General features: G+C 37.3%; 1 protein-coding gene across 2 annotated transcripts in view; it reads right to left on the bottom strand.

Annotated features, from left to right (window-relative positions):
• Positions 1-26,158, bottom strand: part of AMOTL1 (angiomotin like 1) — a 703,914-nt gene that overhangs the window by 433,882 nt on the left and 243,874 nt on the right. The gene's annotated exons all lie outside the window — the stretch shown is intronic.

Below are 26,158 nucleotides of genomic sequence, written 5' to 3'. Positions count from 1 at the left end.
AAACAGAGAAACTCGTTCATCTGCTTTTATAACTTTTTCTGATGTTAAGTCTCTAGGCAGATGTGGAAATGTGAACCATACATTTGGGGATAAAGGGTTCCTGGTCTTCACTAGAACTGGAATAACTATGCAGTTAGCAATAGAGAGTGAAGGTCAGGGTGAGGAGTGCTGCATGGGGGAGTCAGGAATGTTCTGAAGGGCCTCAGACATACAAGTTCCTCCAGAATATGAGGCAGAAGCATGGGAAACCAAACCTGCTGGGGTCAAAATGGAGCTATGAGAAAAGCATTGGCTTTGCTCAGTTTGGCTCACTGAAAAAACCTAGGGGATCAGAGGAAAATGGGGGAAAGTACAGGAAAGACCCTGAGGTCATGTCTGTATAAAAAGAACTTTGGGACATCCCCCAATGGAGGAATAAGGGAAAACAAGTTGCTACATTTGGTATTTGTTGGAACTGCAAACTGGTCACAGTAAGGCTTTCCTCTGTAATGGAAAATTTTCTGCACTACAGATTGACTTAAAGACTAGTTATATGGCATCACCTAAGTCATTTCAGTACACAGCAGTGCTACCACGATGTGACATAAAACCAAAGGGGATTAGCAGACAAAGCCAGTTCCCACACTTGATGTTTTCTCAACAGAGGGGGTATTCCCAAACCACAGACATGTCAGTGTCGATGACTATCACACTAACTGGCAAATGGACTTAACTGCATCACTTGAAAAATGTTACATTCAAGGGAAGAATCCTACTGTTTAGGATCTTAGGGGGCGGGGGAGTAACAGTGAGAAAAATACTTGTTTGTGAAGGACACATTACATTTATATTTACAGAGAGTTGAGAGCTGAAGTATAGAATGAGAAGGTGCTGTGAATATCTGGTACATTTAAACTAAGAGAACTGAACATGTAGGGGGTAAGGTGATATCAAATCTGACATGCAAAATGGGGAAGCATAGTGAAAAAAGTATTCATGTGATAACTAAAGGAAACTAGGTGTGTGTCTTTGTAATGTCAGGATTTTGGGAGTCAGATGACAAATGACAACATTCACATAAGAAGAAAAGTAAGATACTGCAGCACCTACCGAAACATGGACACCAGACAGTTCTGAGAGATCAGAAAGACAGTCGAAAGTAGTAAATTGGAGAAGCTGGAAATACTGTGGTGGAATGGGTGAGGGAAATGGCAGTTGCTGGTAGTATACTGTTCACTGAACTGATATTAAAATGAATGTGTATGTTCAAGGAAAGTTAAAAACTGAAGACAATAGCGACTTTAATCTACCTCTTGACGTGAACATCTGGGGAATGAAAAGATGGATGTTAGCCAGCAGTGATACAGAGAAACAAATCAAAATAAGTAAGTAAATAAAAAAACAATTTCAGTGCAAGTATTGTACTTGGAATTCCAAAAACAATGAACTTTCTAAATTATGACACGAGGCTGAATTTTTTTTTATTTTTCAAAACTTGTGTGTCTGAAAAAGTGGCCCTTGACTCATATAGGAAGATTTGCTCTGGTGGTTGCCTGACTTATGAACCCAAAGCAGTACAACAAGTCAATGCCAGATTATAGAAATACAACTCTATAGATGTGCTTTCTTGAATGTTTGCATACAAACTATCAGTCAAAATCAAGAAGAAGGGGAAAGGAACCTGACAGGAAGAATGTAACACAGTAAGTCGGTCCAGTGAGCATGAATATTCTGTTCCTGTGTTTATTACAGGATCAGAGTTTCTGTACTTCTTTCTAATAGTATGTAATGTCTTATCTGATATTTTAGTCACATCTCAAAAATATCTTCACGTCATTCTGAATCACCAACTTGCACTACAAGCACACACATAGACCACCTAATTAAGAAGCCCTCTCACAGTTTAGTACTGCTTACAAAATCGCCAAACTCCTCACTTCAGGCATTCACCTTGCTAGTGTTAATGCAGCTTTCCTCACAATGCTGGATTAAGCATTCTCCCTCGCCACTATATGCAGCTGTCAAAATAGTAGAAATCTTCAGTTAACCCCCAGTAAGATATCCCACTGCTTTATTCTCCCAGCCCACAATTTACATCCCTGCCATCTTTTAAAGTATACCAGCAGTCTGACAGTACACTGAAAAAACAAGTACTTATTTGCTACAGTGGGCTACAAAAATTCCTCGTCTGAATGTTTGCTCTCTGATAGCTAACAAGCTTTCCACTCACTTCTCATGATATCCTCTCAGGTCATAAATGATTAGTTTACTATGCTATAAAGACCATCTTATACCAAATCATTGTTTTCCAAACCTGAGTCCCCCCAAAATCAGATGTTTCCTTACTCTCTGTAGCTTTAGAAGCATAGTCTCCACTCCCTTCTTACACAGTCCTCTGCCTGCAGCTGTTTCAAACAAAAAATGCATAACCTGCCCTTTTAGTAGCACTTCTCCACTATCATCTGCTCAGTCTTCAACCTACCAGTCACTTAGCTGTTGGTTCAAACAAACATCTTTCTTCTCTTCTCTTTGTATTCATTCTGAATCTAATACTTTTGTTCTAAAGTTAGTCTGTTAATTCTTTTTTCATTTCCTGCATATTTTGCCTGTTCTGTGATTACTTGCGATGGTGCCCTGCATTGCAAATACATTATGCAGTCTGGTAAAAGGTATTAAGCACATTTCTTTGCTTTTTTTTTTTTTTTTTTGCTCATTAGTGTGTTTTTGTTCTGCCTGGAAGATGACTATGTTTCCAAAGGTCCTGCTTTAAATTAGATGTTTCCATCAAAAAATATAACTTGCTTTTTACCAATAAATACTTCAGTACCTTTAAACAATAGTCTCGAGCCAGCATCTCTGAAGAGTAAAGCTTTGCATTAAGAATGTTTTATATTTGCTCATGACATTATTGTTCTAACTGTACATCCTTGCTATAAATTGGAAAACTGCTGGCCAGTGCAACTATTAATCCAAAACTTTCCTCTATTTGCTCCCGACTTGTGCTTTATACATACATATTTCTTCTTGTTTTGTCATGTACTACACTGTATCCCAGTTGTGACTGACAAGGGCCACTAAAGCAATGTATTTACCCAGTAAACAAACTAAATAAATACAACTACACAAGTACAAATTCACTATAGGAAAAAAATACTACTCAACAAGAATGACTAATTAGCATGCTTAACTATCCATATATAATGCAATACTCTAAACTGTCTGTCAATAACATTAATTACATAAAATGGATGGTGTTGTTCCAAAATTTCTTGCTTTAATAATGCACCCCACTGAAACCCACATCGCTAGCTGATGCACTTCAGTAATCTGAAGAAGCCTGACATAAATTAAGAATCAGCAACTGAACATCCTTTAAAAGTCATCCAATATTCATTTGACATTTTCTATGCTGTTTCCTGGTGATAGATACCTAATGCACAAATTCTTCAAATCAAATTAATTTATGTAATAATAATATCTGGGAGCCTTTGACTTTCCCACGTTTTAGTTATTTATTTGCCCGTAGCATGAATCCTCCAAATAACATGCTTGTCATATTTTTGGAAAACTGACCCCTTTCAAAATGTCTACAATTAAGTTCTTGGGGATCATGTCAATTTCCCAAATAAAAAAAAAAATCACCCTAGAGAAACAAACTCTGTGTTGATGTAAAGTGCTTCAAGGCTTGGTAGCCCCAAAAATCTGAAGTATGATCCCAACACCAACTTGCCCACAGGTACATTTAACTCAGCTGCTAAGTACATAAAATCTGTGGTGGAACGGTCAGCCAAACTTGCTCCACAAAGGAGAAATAATAGCTTGAAAGACTTGCTACTACTTGTTCCATTTCCTTCTCTTACATGGGGACATCCACCACCATTTCCTGTGTAGTAATGGGGTAACAAAAGAACTTAAGGATTCTGTCTCACAACTGCTGTGCCAGGGTTTAATGTTCACCTCTGGTCACTCTCTGTGTGGAGTCTGTATATTCTCCCTGTATCTCCATAGGTTCTCACTTGATATTCTAGTTTCCCATCCCCAAGAAATATATTTGTTGACTGGCTACTCAGCTGTCCAGTTAATATTTCATTCACCCTGGTCTTGTGGTACAGGCAGTTTTTGAAAAGGGTTTTAGAAGAATCTCTTCACTTACATGATCGACAAGGAAATACATTTTCAAAATCGCCCCCTTAGCAACTCATAGACTTTAGAAATTATCTCTGAAAACAATTCCATCCTTTCAATATTTCCTAAGAGAAATGCTCCTTTGAGATAAAGTTCTGGGTCCCTGCAGGGTTGAAACTACCAGTTACTTAATCTGCAGAGGCCAGAGACATGTCTCACCAAAGGGTTCGCCAAGAATTTACACATCACAAGTATAGTAAATATAATATTGTTCAGAAGTACGACTCTGGGTCTGGGGTGGTTTATCTTTTTTGCTTCTTCCTTGAAGTTGTATATTTGAATGAGACTTTCTGATTACCATGACCCCAAACATATTTGTTGACATATTTGAAGCCTTGTTCAGCTCACTAACTGGAGGAAGACTTTGGGATAAGCTGAGAAGTATTTGGCTTCCTATTGTATTTCCAAAACCATAACTGCATGTCCCAGAAGTATGAAGGAAAAAAAACTAAACTAAAGAAGAGCATTTGATGTCAACAAACACTGGTGACCTTTAAAATTGTTTTTTGCAGGAGGCAAGTCCTAATACACCACACACCTACACTAGTCATATAAGGATATTATACATGTGTGTGCATATACTAACCACAATGTTGCCATACCTCAGAAAATAGGGAATACTCTGAAACACAGCAGTCTTAGCCCCAATTTCACACATTCAGTCTTGCTATTCCAGGACTTGCACTTATTAGTCTCAAAATGTAAAACTGTTAGCAAAATATATAGTATTTATAGGAAAAACACATTTTCAAAGCTTTGTCTCCAGTAGTTCAAGTGATTTTCAGAAGAGAAAAAGGAAAGAAAATGGTTTCCAAACATTGGTTAATTTGCCACAGTTAGACAGCAATAAACAGGGATTCTTTTTTCATGTGTAACCATACAGGAACATATTACCTTCCAACCTGTTCCTACTCAACTTAGTCATGCCCTACTTAAGAAACTAAGACCTACCACCCTGGCTGCCATCCTCCTCCCAGCAGACTATCTGCAAAAGGCTGCTGACACCATAGCATACCCCATCTCAATCTTGATCAACAGAGCTATATCTGAAGCTACTGTACCCACTATATGGAAAATCTCCCATGTCATACCTCTCCATAAAGGAAGCAGTTCCACTGCACTGTCAAACTTTAGACCCATAGCTATTCTGTTACCTCTAGCTACAATTATGGAGAAGTGTGTACACATACAGCTCATATACTACCTCACACAGAACAAGTTGTTGTCCAACTTTCAGCATGGCTTTAAGCCACACCACAGTACCACTTCTGCCCTCTTCTCTTTCTCTAATGTCATTAACCACAATCGCAACAATAACAAACTATCCTCACCGCTCTTTCTAGATCTATCCAAGGCTTTTGACATGGTTGGCCACAAAATGCTTTTAAATACCTTGAAGGCCTTCTCCTTAAACAACCATGCACTCCAATGGTTTCAATCCTACCTGCAGGGCAGGCAACAGGCAGTCCTATGGCAGGACAAGCTATTGTCTCGCCTACCCATCACATTAGGAGTCCCCCAGGGCTCGATACTAGGACTCCTTCTTTTCTCCATCTTTATCAATGACCTTCATTCAGTCATCCCAGATGCTACCTGCATTCAATAAGCAGATGACTCCAACTTGATTTGTTTTGACACCTCACCAGCTACTTTATTCACATTATCCAAAATACCTTCAATGTTTGTGTCTTTCGGCTTTTCCCGGTTAGGGGTCGCCACAGTGGAACTCCGGTCCGCTAATGATTGGCAGCAGAGTTTTACATGCTGGCTTGCCGAGCCTAATGCACAACCTTCAACGAGGGAACGCCCATTCACGCATGTCGCCACATAGAAGATGCTCTAACTGAGAACTGAACGGGCAACGTCTAACTGTGAGGCAACAACGCTACCGCAGCACCACCACCGCAGTCCTACAGTGGAAAAATGGCTCTCCAATCAACATCTAATCCTAAACCCCAACAAAACTAAGCTGCTCCTCTTCTCCCCCACATGCAGGACCCCCCTGCCATCCATTAACATAACCACTAACAATGGCACTATCATCTCCCCAGAAGCCCAAACTAAACTACTGGGTGTCATAGTTGATAACCTGAAGTTTGATGTGCATATCAATCAAACTATCAAAACCATTAATTAAAAACTTGGCTCTCTTTACAGAATCAAACCTTTCTTTACCCCACTTGCTAGAACTGCAATTGCCAGTTCCCATCTACTATCAACTCTTCCCTTCTCTTCTTCATCAATTTATAAGATCAGAACAATGATAACAGGCTTGGCAAATACAATAAAGCCAGGGCCTCCAGCCTTTCATGCACAGTAAACAGCATATGCTCTAGGTATGGTCTTGCTCTTTCACTCTCTTGAGGAGCCTCAAACACAAGCCTTGCAAATTTGGAGGCAGCAGCCTCTATCCCCTGAAAAGGACAGATCACTTTATTTTTTCGAAGTAAATAAATAAAAGGTGTGATGCCCCTGCACTGGCCCAGTAATCAAGGAGCCTCATTCCTCACCACTAACACCAGTGAGGGACATGCACATTGGGAGGATAACAAGTACACACACAGTAAAGTACAATTTCCCTTAAGAGCACACAGAGATCACAGTCAGTCTTGGGCTGGTTTCTCCCTCTTTCTCCGTTTCTCCCTCTTTCTCCAGATCCCCAATAAGACTCCTCACTGGCACAGCTTTAGGGTTAAGCTCTCAGCCAAGTGGTCAAGCCAAGACCTACAGTACCCTCTATGTCCAACCAGTGCTTTGTGTCCCTGCCCAAGTAGCTGACATCAAGTATGTGTCTTTTTACATCACAGGAGGTATTGTTCTATTATCCTATGGCAAAAGACTTTCTTTGGCAGTTCTGTGGATTCCATAAAGATAGTGAATTTTGGGGGATATCATCCAGGGGAAGATACAGCTAACTATTCAGCATTATTTTCAATGGGGTAAAAGCATGCAAATTTCTTTTTCTAAACTGCTTTGCACAGCCTTGTAATGTCACATAAGCACAGGAACAAACAACTCTACCAGAAACTTTGACCAAGCGAAGTTACTTCTGCATTAATATAGATCAAACCAATATTAACCCTTCAAATTGTGGCTGCTGTGCTACAGTGTTTCAAGGACACCTTTCTGTGTAAACCAAAAATCAAGGCCTCAGTATATCACTAGATTATGCTAAAAACAAAGCTGAAAGCATAACATGACAGAGCACTGCAGCTACTCAGAATCAAAAACTGCAGAACACCATGACAAAAACAGGCAACTACTCAGCCTTTGTAAATCATACCTCAAAGGAGCAAAGATGCAATATATCATCAGCATGCAGGTACAAATTGTATACTGAAGGCCAAAGAGTTGCAGATCAGGCAACGTTTGAATATACCCACAAACAAACAGAGAGAAAAAAATTCCAGGCTCTGACCACCATGGCTAAACACCACACGTAGGTTTAGTGATGTAAAAAAAATACAAAGGTTAGCGCTTTCACGGCAACAAAACAGAGCTTCTTCAGAGGTTCTCAAGAAGTGGTATGTTGTTGCTGTAAACGTGCTAACCTTTTTATTGGTTACATTGACAAATATACGTGTGGTGTACAAACTGTATATTGACCAATGCATGAGCTTCAAATGACAGATATTATCTCACTCTTCTCTCACTGCATATCTGCCTGCCATACCACCACTCACAATCTTTCTTCTCCTCCCAAAGACAAAGGCAATGTCCTCACATCTCTCTACTTCTAAGCAGCCTTCTATTCCTCCTTGCTGAAATTACTTCAGTAACTTATCATCTGGGTCACATGACCTCCCCCTGAAGTACTGCCACTTTATATCTCAAAGTACCCATAAATCACTTAACAGGGATCATGAACTGTACTGATCATCCTTCAGTTTTGAATAGAGACTGCTGTAATACCTACACAGAAAAGAGGCCCAGCCAACATCCTCGGAAACTACATGCCTATTACTTTGTTCAGTCTTCCTGAAAACTCCTGGGAAGGGTAGTTCACAGGGAGCTTCTGTCTTATCTGGACCGCTACTGCATCATATCAGATATTCAGTGTGGTTTCTGTCCAGACCATGCAGTAGACATAGCAGTAGTCTCTGTGACAGAACATGTTTAATACAAGCTTAATAAGGGCTTTTAATGACAACAGTGTACTTAGACCAACACTGCATTTGGACCTAAATACAAGGATCCCAAAGGTTCAATGGCTGCCCCCCCACTTCCTCATTACTTTATCCATCAGCAAATTTCAGCAAAGCTTCATCTGTTCTAAAATATTACAGTATAAACCTACTAAACCTACCAATCCTCCAAGCAAAACTACAGGAATCTTTCTATAACATGCAATGCTGGCTGCTTACCTTTGGCCTACTACTGTATCCAAAGCCGAGGGTGTGGTTGTCCTTAACTCACCCTCCAGCACAAGTCCTCACTTAGGTTAACTGCCTCTGATTGGACCTAAATTGAAACTGCTGATAAATATTAAATACACCCTGAAATACAGAGGAGGGGTGTTGAGAGCACATTGGTAGAAGAGAACAGTGGGGTAAGGGAGATATTGAGATTAATGTGTGCATAGACAGCAAACTAAACAGATATTAGTTATACTTACTGCAAAAAACTGAGTAAAAAATATTGTCAAAATATACCTTATCATACATATTGATCACAATCTGGGATGCACTTAACATTATAACACTTACAATGCTCCTTGGAAGACCATCTAAATTAAAAAAATATTTCTAACTAATGGAGCCAGGCAAAAATCCTTTGACTCATTTATACACCACATCTCATTATTAGTTCCACTGTCCTCACAAATATTCCTGCCTATTCTAGGGACAAGTTATTATTATTCTACAAAACAGTACCCCACTTTAATACAAACACCGTTTTAGATTTCATTACTACTTTAACATAAACTTAATAGAATGGTTTGAAATGGAAAATAGTAACAAACTAGCATAGCTCATTACAGTCTAGAAAACCCTTTAGAACTACTCAGGCTTTATAAATCATCTCACATGATCAAAGAAACAATTTTATCAGCTTTCTAGAATGAACTATACATTTGCCATAGTACTGTTAACAGTCATAAAAAACTCATAGAGCTCAACTTTCAGTCCTCACATTACCCCATATATCACAATGAGTGGCCTTCATATGGCAGAGATTAGTTCCTTCTTCACTAACGTCACATCTGCCTCACATAGCACTGCTCACAATCTTCGTTCCACTCCAAAAGGAAGTTACTACCCAGCTTAAAGTATCATGTATTTTCCAGCTTCTTCATATCTTCCTCCGATTGTCATCCTACACAGATCATCAACGCCTACGATTAATATTGTGGGGCCTTATTTTCTTTCTCTTTTGTTAAACTCTATAATCTGGCAGAACTTGTCAGAGATTTGGTTTGCATGGCTAGGCTTAAAAAGGCCCTTGTGGTCATTAGCCTAGTAAACACCTATGAACGTATGAACCTAGTAAAGGGGATTAAGACTATGAACTACTAATAAGCATTTTCCTGTGGTGCAGAGTTTGATTGCCTCAGCCACTATTTAAGTGACTCTGAGCACATCAGTTAACAAGACAGTGCCCGGAGGTAATGGAGGGGTCCCTGCAAGTGCATGTCTAGTAACTATCTCTGAAACCATGAATCTAAAAAGGTCTTTGAACAAGCCTTTCAAGGCTACTGGAGAGCAGCCACAGGATAAAAACAATGTCATTCCCGGCATGTCTCTTCCCTCCTCACCTCCTACTCAACACCTGGTGTATCTTGAAAGCAGTTCTTTAATCTACATTTAGTATGCTTGCATTTCCTGTACTGCTTTCCTATCTTACACTCTCATCCATTTTCTGTTTCTTAATCTCTCTTTCTCTGTCTTTTTCACCACCCTTCTCTTTTCCCTTTCCTGATCTCACTAGCCTCATTAACCCAAACCCCAGTCTACTGCCCACATCATGGCCTCCACTAAATCTTCTTCCTCATTCTTCTTCTCACGGTCATCTAGTTCTTTTACCCCTCACACAGCACACATGTCCAACTGTCCTTTCCCTCCTACTCTGCCAGCATACCTACTGCTTAATTATTGCATGTCTATAACTTAGTTTACTCTTTCTCTGGTCAGACTGACCATGGCAATCTTAACTTGCTGATGTCTTCGATATCCCAATGAATTATCTTCACTGGTTGTTGAACTAAACATTCTCCTACACAGTTTACTGTACTGATTAATCTCATCATGTCTCAAACTAGAAGGCACTTCTCTTTAAAATTATGTATTCGTATGTCTTTACGGATATGTTGTAGTCTGGTGATTCATCTGCATTTATGTTGCACAGTTTATGCTTTATAAGCTTATTTGTTTCTATTCTACATGTCAAGTTCTTACCGACTTATATGCTGAAATAAGATTTATTTCCTGGACCTTCCCTTTAAATGGACAAGTAATGGGGCATTCCTGGTTAATGAATACTGAATAAAATCCAAAAATAAATACAATAAATAAGTAACACAAATAAATAACTAAATACATTTTGAGAAGTTGAGTTGCATCCTGCACAACAAATCTTCAAAGGCCTGCATCTTGGAAGTACTCAGATTTGTTACTCAACAGAGTATATATCAGTCCAACACTGTTTGGTAGAAAAATAGATTGTATCTCTTTCAGCAATCACAAAAGCACAACTTTCTGTATGGCATTTTCCCCCCGTACCCCATGTAGGGGGAGACTCCTACACGCCAGCTTTATATACATAGGTGTATACATTAGGTTTGAAGTCACAGAACAGTGGGGAAAACGGCATCCTAAAACATCACAAAAAATTATTTTCAGTCCATTGACTTCAATTGAACAGCACTAACATAATCCATTTGGCAACCTGGAAGGTTCCCAAAGCAACCAATGTGGACATTACATTTTTATCCAGCACGACAGTTCTGAAAATACCTATAGCCTGGTAATAAAGAAGCTGTAAACTATGGATTAATTGAGTGACCCTACTATGCATCTCAGTCATCTGAGTCACCAGTGCTTTACTTGAACTCATTCTTCTCTCAGCCACCCCAGCTACACCTGACAAAGGTGACAATCTCCACCTAGGCTACACCTGAAAAAAGTCACAAACTCCACCCTAGCTACACCTGTCAAAACTCACAAACTCCAGCCTAGCTACACCTAACAAAAGTCACAAACTCCACCCTAGCTACACCTGACAAAGGTGACAATCTCCACCTAGGCTACACCTGTCAAAAGTCACAAACTCTACCATAGCTACACCTGTCAAAAGTCACAAACTCCACCCTAGCTACACCTGACAAAAGTGGCAAACACCATTCCAGCTACACCTAAAAAAAGTGACAAACTCCATCCCAGCTACCAGCTACACCGGACAAATGTGACAATCTCCACTCAGGCTATACCTGTCAAAAGTCACAAACTCCACCCTAGCTACACCTGATAAAAGTGACAATCTCCACTGAAGCTACACCTGTCAAAAGTCACAAACTCCACCCTAGCTAGATGACCTGCCATCCAACAGATGTCTAGATGACCAGCTAAAGTTTGATTTACATGTAACCAACTGTATTAAAACTACCCATCAGAAACTTGGACACCTTTATCGAAACAAGAAATACTTAACTGACACAGCTAGACAAACCCTTTCTCATACTTTTCTAATACCCACTCTCCTTTATAGCTGCCACCTACTTAACAATCAAAACTCATCTCTTCTCACCAAACTAGAAGCCACCTACAATAAGGTTGCCAGATTCGCTACCAATCTACCCTACAAATCTCACTATTGTGATTCTTTAAAGCAACTTAACTGGCTAGAATTCCCCCATCTTTTAAAAATGCATCAACTTAAGATCATCCATTCTATCTTATATCAGTCTAACTACTGTCCCAATCTTATCACTATTATAACAAAATACACCCCTGCAAGGCCATTACGTAGCTCTGACAAAGACTTACTACTGATTTGTAAACCAAAGACTAAAATGGGATGCTTACTCTATAACTATAACCCTGCAACTTCTTGGAACCAACTACCCCTAGAAATCAGATCACTTGATCATCCCAAACACTTCAAAACTGCTGTGCAAAAATATCTTATGGAAAACTGGTACTGCCACTGTAGTCATGCACCATGAATATTCGCTATCTTTTAACATCTACTTCGCCTCTCTCTACTCCCTCCTCCCTCCCCCATTACTCTCCTCTTCATTCCCCTCCCTCCCTCAGTCTCTTACTATCACCTACCTCAACATATGAAACTTATAGCCACCAAATGTATACATTCACTTGTTCAAAAATGTCTACTAAACCTTAAAATGTTTTTTTTTTTACTATGAATCTATGCATATGTATGTTTCTTTATACTCTGGATGTTAACTTCAAATAACTCTGTGACAAATGTTTTTATGTAATACTTTAACATAAGTAAGGAGCTTTTCTCCCAGAGTCTCTGCTGAAAATGAGCCCTTGGCTAAGCCAGACCAACCCGGTCAACAAATGTAAAATAAATAAATAAATAAAATAAATCTTACAAAAGTGACAGACACCATCCCAGCTACACCTGACGAAAGTGACAATCTCCACTCAGGCTATACTTATCAAAATTGACATACTCTACCCCAGCTAAATCTGACAGAAGTGTCAAACTCCACCCAGGCTACACCTGTCAAAAGTCACAAACTCTACCCCAGCTACAACTGACAAGTGACAAACTCTACCCCACCTACACCTGACAAGTGACAGACTACATCCATGCTATACCTGTCAAAAGTCACAAACTCCATACCAGCTACACCTGACAAAAGTGGCAAACTCCACCCAAGCCACACCTGTCAAAAGTCACAAACTACCCCAGCTACACCTGACAAAACAGCAAACTCCACCCAAGCTACACCTGTCAAAATTCACAAGCTCCACTACAGCTACACCTTTCAAAAGTGACAAACTCTACCCCAGCTACAATTGACAAGTGACAAACTCTACCCTAGCTACACCTGACAAGTGACAAACTACATCCACGCTATACCTGTTACTACCCAGCTTAAAGTATCATGTATTTTCCAGCTTCTTCATATCTTCCTCCGACTGTCATCCTACAGAGATCATCAATGCCTACGATTAATATTGTGGGGCCTTATTTTCTTTCCCTTTTGTTAAACTCTATAATCTGGCAGAACTTGTCAGAGATTTGGTTTGCATGGCTAGGCTTAAAAAGGCCCTTGTGGTCATTAGCCTAGTAAACACCTATTTATTTTTTATTTTTATTTATTTATTTATCATTTGTTGACCGGGAAAGTCCGACTAGGTTCCACAGAGCCTGTTTTCAGCGGAGGAAGGAGGAGAATGCAGATGCATGTCTTGGAATGGGAGGAGTACCCGGAACCGGAGGACCACCACAACACACAGAGAACAGGCAATGCAACACACAGAACAGAGGGCAGCCCAGAAGAAAACGAAAAACCTCTTGCTGTGAGGTGACAATGTTAACCGCTGCACCACTGCGCTGCCCAATGAACGTATGAACCTAGTAAAGGGGATTAAGACTATGAACTACTAATAAGCATTTTCCTGTGGTACAGAGTTTGATTGCCTCAGCCACTATTTAAGTGACTCTGAGCACATCAGTTAACAAGACAGTGCCCTGAGGTAATGGAGGGGTCCCTGCAAGTGCACATCTAGTAACTATCTCTGAAACCATGAACCTAAAAAGATCTTTGAACAAGCCTTTCAAGGCTACTGGAGAGCAGCCACAGGATAAAAACAATGTCATTTCCAGCATGTCTCTTCCCTCCTCACCTCCTACTCAACACCTGGTGTATCTTGAAAGCAGTTCTTTAATCTACATTTAGTATGCTTGCATTTTCTGTACTGCTTTCCTATCTTACCCTCTCATCCATTTTCTGTTTCTTAATCTCTCTTTCTCTGTCTTTTTCATCACCCTTCTCTTTTTCCTTTCCTGATCTCGCTATCCTCATTAACCCAAACCCCAGTCTACTGTCCACATCATGGCCTCCACTAAATCTTCTTCCTCATTCTTCTTCTCACGGTCATCTAGTCCTTTTACCCCTCACACAGCACACATGTCCAACTGTCCTTTCCCTCCTACTCTGCCAGCATACCTACTGCTTAATTATTGCATGTCTATAACTTAGTTTACTCTTTCTCTGGTCAGACTGACCATGGCAATCTTAACTTGCTGATGTCTTCGATATCCCGATGAATTATCTTCACTGGTTGTTGAACTAAACATTTTCCTACACAGTTTTCTGTACTGATTAATCTCATCATGTCTCAAACTAGAAGGCACTTCTCTTTAAAATTATGTATTCGCAGAGTATTTACGGATATGTTGTAGTCTGGTGATTCATCTGCATTTATGTTGCACAGTTTATGTTTTACAAGCTTATTTGTTTGTATTCTGCATGTCAAGTTCTTACCCACTTATATGCTGAAATAAGATTTATTTCCTGGACCTTCCCTTTAAATGGACAAGTAATGGGGCATTCCTGGTTAATGAATACTGAATACAATCCAAAAATAAACACAATAAATAAGTAACACAAATAAATACCTAAATACATTTTGAGAAGTTGAGTTGCATCCTGCACAACAAATCTTCAAAGGCCTACATCTTGGAAGTACTCAGATTTGTTACTCAACAGAATATACTTCAGTCCAACACTTTCTAGTAGAAAAATAGATTGTTTCTCTTTCAGCAATCACAAAAGCACAACTTTCTGTATGGTGTTTGCCCCCTGTACCCCATGTGGGGAGAGACTCCTACACGCCAGCTTTATATACATAGGTGTATATATACTAGGTCTGAAGTCACAGAACAGTGGGGAAAATGGCATCCTAAAACATCACAAAAAATTATTTTCAGTCCATTGACTTCAATTGAACAGCACTAACATAATCCATTTGGCAACCTGAAAGGTTCCCATAGTAACCAATGTCGACATTACATTTTTATACAGCACAACAGTTCTGAAAATACCTATAGCCTGGTAGTAAAGAAACTGTAAACTATGGATTAATTGAGTGACCCTACTATGCATCTCAGTCATCTGAGTCACCAGTGCTTTACTTGAACTAATTCTTCTCTCAGCCACCCCAGCTACACCTGACAAAGGTGACAATCTTCACCTAGGCTACACCTGTCAAAAGTGGCAAACACCATCCCAGCTACACCTAAAAAAAGTGACAATCTCCACTCAGGCTATACCATTCAAAAGTCACAAACTCCACTCCAGCTACACCTGACAAAAGTGACAATCTCCACCTAGGCTACACCTGTCAAAAGTGGCAAACACCATCCCAGCTACACCTAAAAAAAGTGACAATCTCCACTCAGGCTATACCATTCAAAAGTGACAAAACTCACCCCAACTACATTTGATAAAAGTGACAATCTCCATCGAAGCTAAACCTGACAAAAATGACACACTCCATCCCGGCTATACCTGACGAAAGTGGCAAACTCCACCCAGGCTACACCTGTCAAAAGTCATAAACTCTACCCCACCTACACCTGACAAGTGACAAACTACATCCATGCTATACCTGTCAAACATCACAAACTCCATACCAGCTACTCCTGACAAAAGTGGCAAACTCCACCCAAGCCACACCTGTCAAAAGTCACAAACTACCCCAGCTACACTTGACAAAAATAACAAACTCCACCCAAGCTACATCTGTCAAAAGTCACAAACTCCATACCAGCTACATCTGACAAAAGTGGCAAACTCCACCCAAGCTGCATCTGTCAAAAGTCACAAACTCCACTACAGCTACACTTGTCAAAAATGAGAAACTCTACCTCAGCTACACCTAACAAGTGACAAACTACATTCAAGGTATACCTGTCAAAAGCCACAAACTCCACCCTAGCTACAACTGACAAAAGTGACAAACTCCATCCCAGCTACACCGGACAAAAGTGACAAACTCCATTTCACCTACACCAGACAAAGGTGACAATCTCCACTCAGGCTATACCTATCAAAATTGACAAACTCTCCCCAGCTAAATTTGACAAAAGTGACAAACTCCACTCAAGCAACACCTGTCAAAAGTCACAAACTCCATACCAGCTACACCTGACAAAAGTGGCAAACTCCACCCAGACCACACCTGCCAAAAGTTACAAACTACCCCAGCTACACCTGACAAAAATAGCAAACTCCACCCAAGTTACACTTGTCAAAATTCACAAGCTCCACTACAGCTACACCTGTCAAAAGTGACAAACTCTACCCCAGCTACAACTGACAAGTGACAAACTCTACCCTAGCTACACCTGACAAGTGACAAACTACATCCACGCTATACCTGTCAAAAGTCACAAACTCCATAGCAGCTACACCTGACAAAAGTGGCAAACACAACCCAAGCCACACCTGTCAAAGGTCACAAACTCCACTACAGCTACACTTGACAAAAGTAACCAAACGCCACCCAAGCTACACCTATCAAAAGTCACAAACTCCACTACAGCTACACCTGACAAGTGACAAACTTCACCCAAGCTATACCTGTCAAAAGTGACAAACTCCACTACAGCTACACCTGACAAAAGTGACACACTCCACCCAAGCTACACCTGTCAAAAGTGACAAACTCTACCCCAGCTACACCTGACAAAAGTGACAAACTTTATCCAAGTTACACCTATGTCATAAACTCCACCCAAGGTACACCTGTCAAAAGACACAAACTGTACCCCAGACACACCTGATGAAAGTGACAAACTCCATCTAAGCTACACCTATCAAAAGCAACAAACTACACCCCACCTGCACCTGACAAAAGCCAGAAATTCTACCTCAGCTATAGTAGAAAAAAGTGGCAAACGACTATAGCCACATCTTACAAAAAGGTACAAACTTCACCCAAGCTGCACCTGCTAAAAAACACAAACTCACAAGACAACAGTACTGGAAAAAAAAAATAAACTGAGGACCTGTCCTTCCTCTGTGAGTGAACAGTGTATAAAACTTTTACTTTGCAACTATGTTACTATCTCATAAATGTTCAAGTCTTCCAGTACAGATAAAAATAATTAGTCCACAAAAATAGCCAGCTTAAATAAATACATAAAAGCGCAGTGGCAGATAAATAAATACTTATCTGATGACAATGATGATGGAAGATATCCTGGAAAAGTTTTTGGGTTGTCAACCATTAGTAAAAAATTACTTGTCAACTGCGCTTTCCTTTACCTTAATTTTTTTTTCAAACAATTGATTTGTTAGGCAATGTTATAGTTGGATAATTAGCTAGACTGTTATGATAACCTCTAACTACAAGAATGATAAAATCTGCTTTGTTTTAAAATGGTCTGTACGTGATGTGACTGGAGCATCTAAAGTATTACTATCGCACAGGCTTATTGCAGGCATTCATTAAATCATCTTCAATTTGTTTTGCATGAGGATACAGCATTTTATTATGCAAATGTATTTATATTTACTTATTTAGCCTTTGTTAATCAGGTTAGTTCCATTAGGCTAGTGACCTTTTTTCAGGGGACATCCAAAGTGCCATCTATACTACTAGGAGAAATTTAGCCATGTCATTGGGAACTTCCCCTACTCTTTTTGACAGGTGCCATGGGATATTCTGCATCCAATTAGCTACCAGCAACTCAAGCAGATGGGGCCTCAGTTTAAAGTTTCATTTGAATGATAAAAAAAGTAAAGAATGTACTCAAGACAGCAACACGAACTAGACCATGTTTTATTAAGTGCTTTCATCAATAATAATACTTGACTTCTTCAGAATAACACCAAGTATTATTATTGACAAAAGCACTCAATAAACGTGGTCTGCTTTGTTACTTTTTTATTAGTATTCAGTATTTTGTTTGATATTCATTTAAAAGATGACAAACTCAGGAGTGCAGCACCCCCTCATAGCAGAACCAGATTTCCCATTAGGCACTCTAGGCACAGTGTCTAGGGCCTATGAAACTTTTAGGGCCTACGGAGGAGGCAAACAGATTGAAAAAAAGAAATTAATAATAAAAAAAAAGAGTGTGAGGCAGAAATCTAATTTATCTAAAATTCTAAATTACATCACAGAACCAACAATTCAAAATTATTAGGTATTTCCTAAGAAATATTCTTTCTTTGATTTTTCTTTTTAGCAAAGTCTTTAATAATGTCCTCAAAGTCCATATCACAATTAATGTCCCTTTCAATACACAAAAGAACCAAAGATGATAGGCGATCCTGGCTCATAGCTGAGCCCATATAATTCTTAATTTGCTTACATTTAAAAAAAAAGATCTTTCTCCTTCTGCTTTTGTTCCAATTATTGATAAACAAATCCTCAATGTACTATGTACATTTGGAAAACTTGTAACAAGTTTATCTTTTATTTGGGATTTTATCAGTCAAGTTACTTCAACTACTGATTTGTTATCCTTGTACAATGATGAAAACATAAGAAATTCATCAATGAAGTCTTCTTCCAAGTCTGATGAACAGATATTAACTATTCTCTGGCTTTCAATTTAACTTCATCTTTTCTTAGAGATCTGTACAAAAGGAAACCAAAGGTATCATGCAGCATACTGTATGCTGCACACCGTTTTGTCATTTCTGTAATTACTACATCTAGAATACGATAAAAAATGTTAATTCGAAATGCATCTTTTGTAGTCAATTCTTGTACCAGTTCCTCTGGTTTTTCTTCAAACAGTCTCCTTTTCCAATTCTGGTTTTTGCATTGTTTGTAATCAGAGTTTTAAACAAGGCTTTTAGCCATTTTTTTTCAAAGTCACCAAATTTATCCTTGACTCGAACCTCAACTAAATAATCCAGAAGTCCAGCATATAATTTCACAATTGTGCACAACTTAATTCCAGGTTTCTGAAGTGCTTTATTTATTCTATCAATACTTTTCAGAATATCTTCCCAAATGACTGTCATCAATGCTATTTCTAAGCTCTTTAGCTTGTTTATCAAAGCTTTTGCTTCATGAACCACTGTCAGTTTTTGTTTTTGGCATTCTGAGATATCAAGTAGTGTTGCACAAATTTGATTGTAATTTATCTTCAGTGATCTGACAGCATCGTATTGGGATGACCATCTTGTATGTGATAGATTTTTAATCAAAATTGCATTTTCCATCATATTTAGTTTAGACCATCTTTGTGGTGAGGCTACAAAGAATGTGTACAGCGACTGCAAAAAAGCTGAAAAAATTAATGGCAGCCAAACAGCTTTCTGCAGACGTAATCCCTACTAAACTTAGGCCGTGAGCAGCACATGGAACCCATACTGCCAGTTTGTTGACTTCTTTGATTCTGGCTTGGAGTCCAGAGTATATCCCGTTCGTATTACTGGCACTGAGATCTGCAATTTGCAACATCGACTCCATGTTTGTCAAATGTAGATGCTACTGTGTCAAAAAGATATTTAGCACTATGTTTTTCAATGGGAACATACCTTTAGAAGCGCTCATGTACCTCGCCATCTTTTGATACATAAGGAATAACGATTGACAATTGATCTGTGTGACTTATATCTGGGGATGAATCTATACTCAATCCAAAATATTTTGCTTCATTAATTTTAGATTTGATCTGCGTCAACACTTTTGATCCAGTAAATTTATAAATTCTTCATATGTGGTCGAAGATAGCTACGAAATATTTCTTCTGCCTGGATTTCCATATATTTTTATGTGTTCTTTGAGAAAAGGATCAAAATCTGACAAAAGACCAATGCACCCGAGGAAGTTACCATTGTTAGGATTGTTATGTAACTCATTATCACCAAGAAAACCCAAACCCCTTTCTGCCAGGAATTTAACCACCACAACTACCCTTTTTAAAACCTCATTCCAATAATTATTTAATTTTTGCTTCTCCATTTACAATTCTCTATCAATTCATAAAGACTTTTGGCATTGTAGCATTGTAAATATTGCAGTGAGATGTTCGTTTGATTTTTTATGCAATGTGATCCTTGCATGTGCATTTTTCCAGTTGTCAAATCCAATTTGAAATTGACTAGACAACTCATTAAACCCACTTCTAAATAATATGCTCACATAACAGTACACTTTGGCTGTGGATTCTGAGAATATTAGCCAGTCTCTTTTAAATACCTTGCCATTACTCATTTTCCTGTAAAAAAAATATTTTTTTTGCATATCTTACTTTTTTGCCAAACTGTTTAGATGTTGATTTCAAATTTGATTCCAAATTTTGAGATGGCATATTTTGGGAGAAGTAATGAATGAGATCTGCATTCATTTCCCATTTAGCTGGATCAGTGCTGAAACCTGATGGTGAAACAGTAATGGATGTTTCTTGTTTTTTTAAATCACTTGCAGGTTCTAATGTACCTTAATTTGCAGTTACATCAAATGTTGACAACGTAGAATCTATTTTGTTTCTAATTACTCATTAACTTGATATTTTGTTTTTTGATCTACAGACCTATGATTGTCACAACTGAAATCTTCTGATTGACAAAGGGTAGCCGTACTGCTCAACACCTGTGGAACATGTATATATTTAAGCAATGAACCTTTAATTTTACTCAAATTCTTTTCAAATTTTTTCCTTATTTTCAAAACCAGAATCATGTTTTCACTTATATCCATCAGACATTTTAAATGAGGTTAACCTTTAATAAAAAAGATTATATTACTTTTTTCAGCAAAAAAAAAAAAAATTAAAAGAAAATATGGACCAAGTCCAATTGACATTACCAAATTTTGAATAAAACCAAGATTCATAAAAATTAAACCCTATTTTTTAAATTTTTGAATAGTGAAGCAAAGTACATAATTAATTTTGCATAAAGAAATCAAAAATAATAAAGTAGGGATAATTGGTACAATAAACCGTTAACTGAAATTGTTTTTGAATTTTACCCTGAAAATGGTAAACAAAATTAAAAAAAAAGCAAAAGTTTATAAAAAATAGCATGCAGATTCTTAAATAGCTTGAATAAAAGATGTCCAAATGATTGTAGGTTACACACATGTGGTGTACACAATTTACTACCAGTTACTTACTGTTTATTTTTCTCTTTACTACAACAGATTTTTGCCAGGTATTGCACAAATACTGAAGTATACCTCACTTTCTTCAAGTTAAAAAAAATATTGACTAATGAAAAACCAGCACCAATGTTGACACCGGACATCTCAGCCTTTTGTTGAATAATCTTGAAAAATAAACTCCCTAGTTCAGTTGTACTCCCGATGCTGAGTTGATGGAACAAAGTCATCCGTCTGGTGCTGAGATGTCCACTTGTGCAGTGCCGATTCGTCCATGTCCGCACAAACTATGAACTTATATTCTGTGCACTACCGTGTGAGGCAATTGAATAACACACACAGTTATATAAATTAGAAGTGTAAAAATGATAGTTTACACTTAAGCCAAAAACAAACGGTTGAAAAAACGACAGGAAAGCCAAACTATGAAACAACTGCCGCTTTTAATAACTTTTAAACGCACAAGATTAAAACGTTTTTCATCCTACTAGATAGTGGGACTTCTTCAGAATATTAGCACTCCATTAAATTCAAACTTTATATAAACTTTGTATAAACTTGGCGCCAAAAAGACGCACTAATGATGCTAACAATTTAAAGCTATATACTTTCAAAATTCATGCCTTGAACCATGCTTTAATGATACATCATAAAAAATACTTTCATTGACGTTGATTGAATAAAAGATATATATTATAGTCATAATATAAATAATATAGTAATGATAATAAATAAAAATATAAAAATATATAAAAATATATGTAATATTATACAGGAAATGCGATGCATCTGCTGATCTAATAGCAGCTTCTTTTTTGAAAAACATATGATTATATGTGTGTATAAGATTATATTATTATATTTTATATTCATGAAGCATGTTCATCTTCCAGTAGATGTATATATGAACACGATACTAAAATTTATTTTGAATTATTAATTATTGTACTATATACATGAAAGTTAGATTTAACTGCTTCCTTCAATTTACCACTACATGACAACCATGAATAAAAAACTAATATTCACACATATATTAATGAATTTATAAATAATGCACGTTTTATTATATGAATGAATAAATAAAGCATATTATAAATGAATAAAAAACCTATTTAAATCATATACACTTTTGTGTGTATAAATATGTTTATACTTATATTTATGTATATACACATGATAAAAAATTCATTCCTATTACCCTATAAATGCACCATGATCATTCATCTCTCTAAACTCTTTAATTTTAGTAAGAACATTATCGAACATTTGTCATTAAGTCCTGGATACATATATGCGTTCAACCTTATTTGCCATAATAGTTCTATTTTCTCTAATAATAAACTAGTGGGTCCCCCTCTTGTATCTTGATTTACTTGTTGGATTATTTTAAATTTAACTTATGTTCAGGATACAATTTTATGTGTCTTGCTAACGCATTCTCTTCTTTTTGCTGGCTTATATTTCTCAAATGCTCAGACACCCTTTCTCTAAGTCTACAATCCGTTTTGCCCACATAAAAAGATGGGCATGCTTGACATTTAGCTATGTAAACCACTCCTTTTGTGTTACAATTAAACTTTCCCTTAATATTGATTTTATATCCATTGATATCAATATTACTCCCTATATCCATTATGTAACAATAGGAGCAGTTTCCACATTGCATCATGCCTGGACTCCTAATAAACGGAAATTTTTGCTTCTGAAAAATTTGTTTAAAACTATTTGCTTTCCTCCATACAATTTTTGGTATAAAATTGAATGTTGACCCTAAACTGGTATCATCTTTCAACAAAGACCAATTTTTAATTATTATTTCTTTTATAAGTACATAGTTAGAACAAAAATTCAATATACATGCCAAATTAAATTCCTTACTAACCAAAGTTGACAAACTTCGGTTACGTACTTGAATATTTCCTATACTATTTTGATTTGATCCTACACCAGTATATATAACCCACTCATTCTCTTTGATGTCACTTCAGAAGTTATTTCTTCTATGAAATCAAGTGGATATGCTCTATTCAAAAACATTTGTTTTAATCTAGAGCATTCTTCCTGAAATTTCTCATCCATTGTTATCATTCTTGCTGCTCGAACCAATTGGCCTTTCAGCACTGAACGTTTCTGATACAATGGGTGAGCACTAGAGAAGTGCAAAAATTTATTCGAATATGTGGGTTTCCTATATACCCAAGCTTCATATTGTTTTTGTTGTATGTTTTTTATCAACTGTATATCTAAATATGATATAGATGTAGTATTAAATGTATATGTGAAATTCATATCAAATTCAACGTTCACTTCTCCTCACTTGATTATCTTCCATGCATCGCATTTCCTGTATAATATTACATATATTTTTATACATATATCATTACTATATTATTTATATTATGACTATAATATATATTTTTTATTCAATCAATGAAAGTATTTTTTATGATGCATCATTAAAGCATGCTTCAAGGCATGAATTTTGAAAGTATATAGCTTTAAATTGTTAGCATCATTAGTGCGTCTTTTGGCGCCAAGTTTATACAAAGTTTATATAAAGTTTGAATTTAATGGAGTGCTGATATTCTGAAGAAGTCCCACTATCCAGTAGGACGAAATACGTTTTAATCTTGTGCGTTTAAAAGTTATTAAAAGCGGCAGTTATTTCATAGTTCGGCTTTCCTGGCGTTTTTTCAACAGTTAAAAATGATAGTTGCTCAACTGACTTCATCAGTCATGTGGTTTAACAATATAATAGTCGTGATTCTTTACCTTGTTTTCAGTGATCATGATCACTTCCCAATTAATTGGTCACGTGACAGACTAATTATCCTGATTCGTCGAGTGAGGAAAAAGGGGTAAATTTGGTGGTGGCAGCAAGTGATCATAATAAGTTTGGGAAGAAACATGGGTAATAAGAACATCATGTCAGTCGGCATAATTCAGAGGATGTTTATTTCTGTTTTTGCACAGCTTGAAGTGAAAGTGCCTAGGGCTTATGAACACTAAAATCCAGCCCTGCCTCATAGTGCACTGCAGTGTCAGTAATCCATCTACCAAGTGTGGGAATAGAACCCATAACCTTCTGCATGAAATGTAAGTGCACAACCTGTTGCACCACTGACACTGCTTCTAAACCCCCTGCATTTTAGCATTCTATGACTGCAATACATAGACAGGAATTCATTGCTATACTGTGCCCAGATTACATTTATCATTATACTCTGGAAGGTGTTTCTCCATTTTTACCTCATGTAAGTCTCTATCACAGGATATTTTTGAGAACCACGTCATTAAGAAAATAAATGCATACTTTGATTATGCTTGAGCAATGTTTAATCTATGTCTAACATGATGAAAATAGCAGAAGTTCAGCCACCAGATGTCTGGTTAAAAGTTATTAATATACCTTCTAACTAATGTGCACATTTAATTTAATTTAGTTTTGAAGTGTTGTTTTCTGCATCCTATAAAAGCATACATTGTTCCAACAACTAGACTAGGATTGATAGACAAATACTACATAGCACATTGCTAATATATTTACTTATTTATTTATTTGACATCTGTTTACCAGAAAAGCCCAACTGGGTAATAAATGCTCATTTTCAGTGGAGGCCTGGGAGAAAAGCTCCAGAGAATTACATAACATATAAAACAATAGTATATATGCAATCAAACAGCATACATGCATACAATTTGACATTGGAATACATAGCATATAATAAAGGAAGAGGAGACACCACTGATGTAATAACAAAAGGAAAAAAATACCACTAAATATGATAATCAGTATAGAGCAAAGTATTACAAGCATTGTCTACTATGCTAGGAAATAATTAGGAAAAGATGATACAAGTCCCCCCTCAAGAATGGGACGAGGGAATGAGGGCAAATATTGAAAGGGTGTAAATGCAAAGTATCATGAAAGGTTAGGAAGAATGTAAAATATTTCTTGATGTAGATCATACAGGAGGAGTGTATGGGTATAGCTGTGAGAAAAATTCTTTGACACAGGGTTTAAATACACGGAGGCTTCATCTAGTTCTAACTGAACTTGGGATAAAGTTCCACAGTTTGGCTATGCGGTCTGAGTAAAGACTTTGTCCCATACTTTTTTTTTTTTTTGTGGTTTATAGATTTTGAGCAGGTTTCAATTATAATTAATTTATAAAGCTGATACGAGCAGGCTATGAGTGAACCTAAGACAATGCCAAACGCATAACTAATTAGCTGTGAGACACATGCACGGTGATTTTCTATGAATTCTATCCCTAAAGCTATTACATTTATTAGACTCAAGGTTTTCTCCATATATTCTTCAACCTGTTATTATACCAAAACAATGCTTATGTAGAACGTGTATAATGATTTTTTTATAGTTTAATGTGTGATGATCTAATAAATGTCTTCAACATTACTTTTGGTGCTTACTGATTGCCACACATCAGAATCATTTCTTTTCACTCAGGAGTCAAACAAACACACACACACACACACACACACACACACACACACACACACACACACACACACACACACACACACACAATCATTCAGTAACAAATGCCAATGCCTAAAATTAAGAAAACTTTTAATATCGGAATTATTCACTTAGAAAGTTGACAGAATAAAAGAATTTGCAACAGAGTGCCTTTAATAAAGCAGAATGACCTACTTATGCAATATCAGACGTTATACAGTAGCTATATTCCCTTTGTCAAAAAAATCAAAGACTTTTATGAGTGACGAGGCAAAATAGAGTAAGCATGAGCCTCAGAGTACAAACGATTGCTAGTACACAATTCTATACAGGGTAGTGTATTTCTCTCATCGGATACATAGCAGTAGCTTTATTACTATTATGAGCTCAACATAAATATTATTGATTTATTTATTCATTCATTTAATTTAACATTTGTTGACCAGGAAAGTCTGACTAG

Source organism: Protopterus annectens, chromosome 5.part0 (assembly GCF_019279795.1).
Source record: "Protopterus annectens isolate FY-2018-M chromosome 5.part0, PAN1.0, whole genome shotgun sequence".
NCBI classification, from domain to species: Eukaryota; Metazoa; Chordata; order Ceratodontiformes; family Protopteridae; genus Protopterus; species Protopterus annectens.
This window is presented reverse-complemented; position numbering and strand designations above follow the sequence as displayed.